Source organism: Prosopis cineraria, unplaced genomic scaffold (genome assembly GCF_029017545.1).
Source record: "Prosopis cineraria cultivar Desert tree isolate PC_DT_omini unplaced genomic scaffold, ASM2901754v1 PC8, whole genome shotgun sequence".
In the NCBI taxonomy this organism is placed as follows: Eukaryota; Viridiplantae; Streptophyta; class Magnoliopsida; order Fabales; family Fabaceae; genus Prosopis; species Prosopis cineraria.
Window position 1 is genome coordinate 12,043,088 of NW_026555339.1, and position 8,188 is coordinate 12,051,275.

Below are 8,188 nucleotides of genomic sequence, written 5' to 3' on the forward strand. Positions count from 1 at the left end.
ATGCAGATCAACTCTCATATTTATTGATTATAAGAAAGTATCAGTAAATAATATGGATCTTGTTTTGCATTGTGATTTTTTAAAATTTTAATTTATCTCCTACATCTTACTCAAATCTAATATATCTCCATATCATCAATCATTAATCCCCTCATCAATGTACAAAAGATCATTCTCGTTTGAGACAAGGAAGACCGTCCAGGAATGTACAGTAGCAGCAGCAACAGCCGTAGCATCACTGAAAGCACATGAGTGACTGCACTGACTGGTTTTTAAAATACAACCAAGAATTTCACTCCATTACCTTAAAATGCAACCAAGAGTGGCCTCAAAATCCTGTCAAATATCAAATTCTAGTGCTTTATCAGCCCAGATATCATTGAAATGGACCAGCATATCACACGGTCAAGAAGGGGCAATATTCTAAACCAGCATGCGAAACCAGCATATTCAATTTGTTGAAGGTGAATGCAGGAATCTGATCATATTGAAAATATCAAAAAAGGACCAAAACTAATGAGACCACAAACTCTGTTCAGCATCTTATCTAGTGAACATAATGATCACAATTATGTCATTCACAAATCACAAGTACAAAGGGAAACATGGTCTCCTAAATAGTAAAATTTGAGAAAACAAGGCCAGGTGACCTCAAGAGTTAAGCTGTATTATCAGATTAAGAAGTTATACAATAAAAAATCAAAACACCTGCTCCTAGCTACCTAGTTTTATAGACAATACAAAGTGAGAGATCCTAAGTGCAAACACACACACACACATATTCATAAATAATGAGTACTCATACAGTTTCATATATATTGCATTCTTGAATCAATCACACATGGCTCCCGCACGCATATTGATAAATAATTAATGAGTGCTCATACAGTTTCATACATATTGCATTCTTAAATCGATCACGCATTACACACCCCCTAGAATGAAAATAGTGTTATCCCTTGCATGTACATATGTGTGTGTTTGTGTGTATAAGAATGAAATTGAGAGAAGTGATAACATGTACAAGAACCTTGAGCTAGCATAATCAAAGACCTTGCTCGTGGAAGAGAAGACGGTACCCAGAGGGCGATTTCAGCGTCGCAGAGAATTGAGAGTTCCTGTGCCTTCTTGAAGAGACCTTTCCTTCTCCTTGAGAATGTCACTTGTCCTGCTGTTACACTGTCTATTTTCTTTATCTGTATCTTCCTTCTCGTCATTTTCCCTCTTCTTCTCACAATTATCAGTAATACATGGTCATTATATACAGTAAAATTATACAGTCAAAAAGTACATTACATTATATATATGTATGTATGTATGTATGTATCTCATCAGAATCAACGTGGGGGAAACTGTATTTGAACTGATAAATAGAGAGGCTATTATATATACAGTAAAGTAAATCCAGTGGGTTTCACAACATGACGTAGAGGAAGATCTACAATAAGTTATTATTATTATTATTATTATTATTCTTCTTCTTCTTCTTCTTCTTCTTCTCAAAATCCAAGTTTCCCACCAAGAACCGACCGATCAAAGATGACAATCGGGAAAGAAGTGAGAAAATGATGCTTTTGTTGATAAACATGTAAACTAGAAAGATTAATGATCTTGGAAGGAGTAAAAAGAAATAATATGCTAGTGTATATCAGTGAGTTGGACACAAATGACTTGGTCCTGTTGATGTATCAGTCGCATGCCATAATAAACAACTTCATGTGAATGACAAATTTTCAATTTTTTTGTTCATTCAAAGATTACCGCTACAATAATTGGATTCTCTTAAGACTTTGGGTTTCGCTTCAACGCTTGAAAATTTGACAAACAGAGTTTTATTTCAATCTTCATGCTGATTTATCCAGTAGCTGTCTGGCATTTTCCTTGGTGACGCATCAAGGAGCGAACTTGGATATGGGGATGTGGGTCGGACTAGTTTGTTACCGGCCTTCCATGGAGAATTGGTGGTGCGATCGCTGTAGTTGGGTTTCGACAATATTCCGAACAACGGGGCCCACCCGTTCGAAGAAACTTGTTTCCAGTTGCTCGGTTCGGGTTTGTTGAGGACTGGATGGTGGACGGTCGTAAAGTCGTGAGAGAAGCTATCGCCATTGGAAAAGATGAAGGTTGTTTCACTTAAAGAACATAACCTTGCGAGAAGAGTTGGCTTCTCTCAATTTTTTTCCCTCGCCATTTCATATCCATTTTCCATTTCAATTATTGGATCAAATTTTAAATAATTAAGATTTAATAATTTTATAAAAATAATTTTTTAAAATTTTTATTACAATCATAAATATTGAATGATAGTTTAGATTAAATTTATTGTATTTTAAAATTATTTATTTTTTATAATTTAATATGTTAATATTAATTTTATAAAATATTAAAAATTAAACTTTGAGATAGGAAATGAAGGGAAAATAAAAAGGTCAAAAAAAAAATTAAGAGAAGCTATATATACAAAGATTCGACGTGCCCATGCTGCTGCTGTTCTTTCATCTGATGACTGATGTCATCTCTCCCAACGCACCCTTAGAAAACAAGTCCGCAAAGATTAGACATGACCTTCAGGGCCGTGGAAGCCATAAAGCAAGTAAGGCAATTGCCTTGGGCCTCCAAAAAAAATTATTAATATTCCTATCATATATATATATGTAATTGATATTTATATTATTATATATTTAATTGTTGATAAAATATAAAAAAAATATTGATTATTTTTTATTAAAAAGTTTTAATCATTCTCATTATAACATTAATTATTGAGCTGAGTTTATTATCTACATAAAAAAGAATAGTGAAATTTATAAGATACTAATTTACACTATATGGCTTGCTTTAAATTTCTCCCACAGTCTCACTTTTTATTTTCTCCTTTTCTTATTTTAAAGTCTAAGACATTGACAACTATTAGTATCAAGACCTTATGTAGTTTAAAACCATCAACATGATGCTTTTAAGCCTTATTAAAAATGTTGCTTATAATTTATATAATTATTATTAGTTTTTTACATTAATCATTGATATTATTAGTCTTAATTATATCTTTTTTGTTAAAAATGTATTGTCATCCCATATCATTGTTAATATTCTATTCTAATATATAAGATGAGCTATGAGTACTTTATCAATATTAATTTTTCATTTAACTATTAAATTAATTTAGTATTTTATTAGAATCACTATATTATAAAATTTTAATATATAATTTTGTAAAAAATGATGAGTGCATTTTTCTTAAGGAACAATTACACATATTAAGTTTTGTTAATAATTTTGCCTTAAGCCTCAAAACATCTTCACACGGCCCTGATAATCTTATTATACTGTCACAATCAAATTTGCAAAATGAACTTAGATACTGTTTGTAGATATGAAGCATATAAAGCTAATCAATATAATATTATTTATTGGGTTTGTACATATGTGCAACTCCCATAGAATTATGGATATTCACAGGATGAGACCAGACCAACACACCTGTCTCCCATTCCAAAAAAATGATCAAGATTGATTTTTTATCCAATCCCAAAAGTTATCTTGATAAAATAGACATAAGAGCGATGCTTGAATAAAAATATTTATTAAAATATTAAATTACATAACTTGCTAAATCTAAAATCAAGATAATATAATAATATATAAATTATAATAACTTAAAGTCAATTATTAAATGTTAAAAATTATTGTTATAAGTTTACAAATAAAACAACAACTAGGCATAAACTTGGATAGGGAGTACATGACCGTGGATGGAAAGTAATCCAACCTTATACATTGTGGAAGTGATGAGATTTTATATAATTGATTAAGGTCATTTAGTATTTGAAAAGTAGATAATTTGGTTTCAGTCAACATCAATTGTTAGCAAATAATACCATACCAAGTAACCTATAATAAAAGGAAAAGACAAAGCCAAATAAGCATTGCATGATATTGAGCTTTGCAGGAATATATCTTCACTATAATAGATTCCACAAACCATACAAACATACATATTATGTATATATATATACACATATATCTGGAGAGAGAATAGATAACATTTGGGAGTCGGTGGTGAAGATTGAAGAGTGAAGGCTAAATAAGTGGACAACACACTGAACATAAATTGATTGAGATGTAAAAATAAAAAAAAAGAAAATATATGTATTATATATGGGATGGGACGTCTTAAGGATGATTCTAAGTCCTGTCTCATCTTGTTCCCCTTTTAATCCTATCTTACAAAAGTTTTATCTTGATTTTTTTGGATTAAAATAAACCTGTCATGATATGAGTGGGATAAGTAAGGGTGATTACAAGGACAAGTACAATCCTAAATTCCTGTACATAGGACTAGTAACGGAGATAAAGGGGACAAGAAGGAACCATAGCCCCCCATAACTTTTTAAATTTTTTTTAGTAAAATATTAGAATTATATATTTTCAACCTCCTAGGTAGGGGCTGCCTACCCTATTTTCAAGGGGACGTCCGCCCAAATTTTCTTCTTTTTTTCCTTAACATGGTGAGACGAGACTTAAGCATTGAAAGATTAGATCAAAGAGTGAAATTATTGCCTTGGGCCTTTCATTTTTTTTCACTTTTGACTTTGCCTTTTGTCTTTATTAATTGTGCATTCCTTTCCCACTTTTTTTCCTTTCTCTTCCACTTGCATAATTTGCATTGGAAATAATTAAATTTATAGAATAAATTATTATGGAAAATGGTTTTTGGAAGAGTTTAGAGTTAAAAAGGTATATATATGGTGTGTAGGGGGGATTATACTTGAGAAATGTGAGCATGATTATATTAAGAGTGGAAGTTCACTTATAAGCAGGAGTAGTGTAAGACCATATGGCATTTATTTTTCTTAGCGCCTAATAAAGTGCGATGTTGAAGAATTCCTCTCCTTCATGCCTATATGGGTACAATGTTGGAGATTTACATTCCTTAGCATCTATAATGCAGTGTTGCAATAACAACACCCCGATCATATATATGTGATAAGGGGAATCCATATTTGTGAAGTGGAATAGAACACTTTTTGTTAGATGATTCTATCCTTGAAGGTATGCTCAGTGTAAAATCCCTCACTACTAAATATAATTAATCAAACAAACTTATCGTAATCAAATAATTAAGCCACAAAAGTTGATTACCAAGTTTTAATTAAAAATTAAAGAATCTCAAGTTTTCTTAATCAACATGAGTTTATCAATCATAATCTCTTATATCAAAGTAAAAACAAGTTACGAAAGTATGTGATACCTCAGAGGAGTGAAAAAGAATGAAAGCTAGTGAAGAACAACTCATTTGCTACAGGACAGGGCAATGCATTGCAACTTATGCACATTGCACCATGGCGTGTTGCTCTCTATGCCACGCACCACGGTGTGTTGCACGCCAATAACAGCAAATTGACAACAGTATTGGAAAACTTTCGACGCGTCGTGATTCTCTATCCGATATCCAAATAACATGATCTAGGTGTCTAAGGAAAACTCTTTCTATAAACTAGCTAATGGCACAAATTTTACTTTCAAAATAAGTCACGCTAAGAAGTTGGACACCTAAACACATTTTTATAATTTTTTTTAACTTTCACACAAAAAAGATGTCTAAAACCCATATCAAGTGCCAAAAGCTATTCTTAACACCCAAACCATATCCGTTAGACCTAAAACTATCAATACAACACGTCACATACACTTAAATATTAGTATAACTCAAAATTACTCATCAACCCTTTTCCCACCAAAAACAAAAAAAGGAGGAAATTTCATTGCATTTACTCATAAATCAATCATAACATGTTTAAACATCATTTCTACACTTGCACTAGTATTTTAGCCCTATCAACAAATCTATCTCACCATACATAATTACTCAAGGCTCAAAATATAATTCAATTAATCGCAACAACAAAATAGTGCAAGTGCAACAATATGCAACCTAAAATTGGCAACCATATTCTATTACACAAAATAAATATAAACTAGAGGCATACAATAGGAATGAACTAATTTTTAACCTTTTGAGCCTTCTCCCTCTCTGCGCCAAAGCTAAAACATGTAAAAGGTTAAATGAAAAAAGTGAATCTAGTCACTTAGTAATCAAGATAATACCTACCTTATACAATTATATATCAGTTGTAAATCAAACACATGCATATGAAAACAAGTTCTTAAACCATGTTTAACCATATAACAAAACTTATCATTACACCTTTAACCCATTTTCATCTCACATACATTAGGTGCATTGTCACAATACATTTAACATGTGACTATGACCTATTATCCACGTGACTTGCCATAACTCAACACATGTGACACCTTATATATTTACATAGGCAATAATCAACTAATCTTATACCCTTCTTATTTCCTCTGCTTAAAACCGTGGGCTATAACATGAATAGGGCTCTGTCCGCGTGATTGGACTACCCAAGCTCACTAATCGTGAGATGTGACTCGACCAAAGATCACATGACTCACTCTTGGACCATGGCTTCCCCTACTTTTGAATCTCTAAGGTGTCGCATACCCTAAGCTATTCTCCTTGATAAACTGGTAGAGAAAGTTAGGTTATAGTCCCTCAATAAACTATGAGAAAGTCCCTCAATAAACTATGAAAAAGTCCCTCAATAAAGTGAAACTAGATTATATCCCCGTGGACCGAAGAGCAACCTAAATACCAAATAAATTTTTCTCTACTCCTAATCCTTAAGGGAACTCCTGCCTACTGATCATGCTATAAATGATGCTCACTTAATTTTCTTAATCTCAATTATTCAATGTCAAATTTAACATGTTAGGCTCATGATTGTATGCTATCCAAGTGAGTATAAATTCTTATTTTCACTTACATCACATAAAACCCATCATTCTTAACCACTTATACTCATCTTTCTCATGTTCATCACCAACTACTCATTCAAAACACATTATAAAGTGAATTTCATTTCGAACATCACATTAGCCATTATACAACTCATTTCGAAATCACTTTTTCATACTTAATACACATCAAGCAATCATGCAAACACAAGATTTTCATTGCATGTTAAACTCAAAGTCAAAATTCACAACTAAACACATAAATTACATCATAGAGAAATTAACATTTAACTATCCAAATTAAGGTTTTCCTAGTTAATTCAAACCTTTGAGAGGTCAAAGGTTTACCTCTTAATGTTATAGTTTTCAAGTTTGAATTCCCAAGCCAAAATGGTGATCAAGAGCTAAATCCATAATTAACCAAGTCAATCTTCATTAACGTTGACAACCACACACATAACAACTCTCATCTTCCACTTTTAGATTACCCCCAATGCTCACTTGATATAAGTTTGGGCCTTTCTATTAGGTTTATTAACTCTCTTTAGTCCCTAATAACATTAATAAGCCATTAAACTCCCATTAATGGCATCACACTTCTCCAACAACCATCATTAATGTCATTTTTTGCATATTTATGAAGCCCAACAATTAAAGATACAAAAATTCATTAAATCTAGGTTTAGATACTTCAATATAGTTCCATTAACTCCATTTGAGTCAATGGATTCAAACTCATAACCTATATGGACTGAAAATCATCTTCCACCATCAAACCCTAACAAAAATCTTGTAAATGTGGAAGAGATAGAGAGATTGATTAGTATAATACTTACCTGAGATGATTTGAAGCTTTAAACCTTTTCAAATCCTTCCCTAGATCATGCCCTAGTAGAGCAAATATGAGTTCCTCAATTTTCCTTTTCTTTCCCTTTTGTTTTTAGCATCAGTTCGCGACTTATTTTTATAGAAAATGGCTATGTGTCGTGGTGCATGGCACAGAGAGATTCCCTTCTTGTATTTGTAGTGTCTATGCGTCATGGTGAACATGTCACACCACAGCGTGTGACATAGCAACACTAATGTAATAACCTTGAAAAAATGGATAATAATAATAAATAAATGCATGATAATTTGTTAAGAGTGTATTTTTATTAATGTTTGAAGCAACTACAACAATGAGGATTGTTGGTTTAGTGGGAGTGTGCATATAGCTTTCTCCATCTGGAGTTCGAATCTGGTGGGGTCAAAAGAGTTTTATTTTTCTGCCTTTTTGCTTTATAAATTTACCCATTTGCCCTCCTTTAAATCTGAAATATCTCTTCCCTTATTCCTAGATCATTCCAGACGTGAAGAGAGAGAAAGA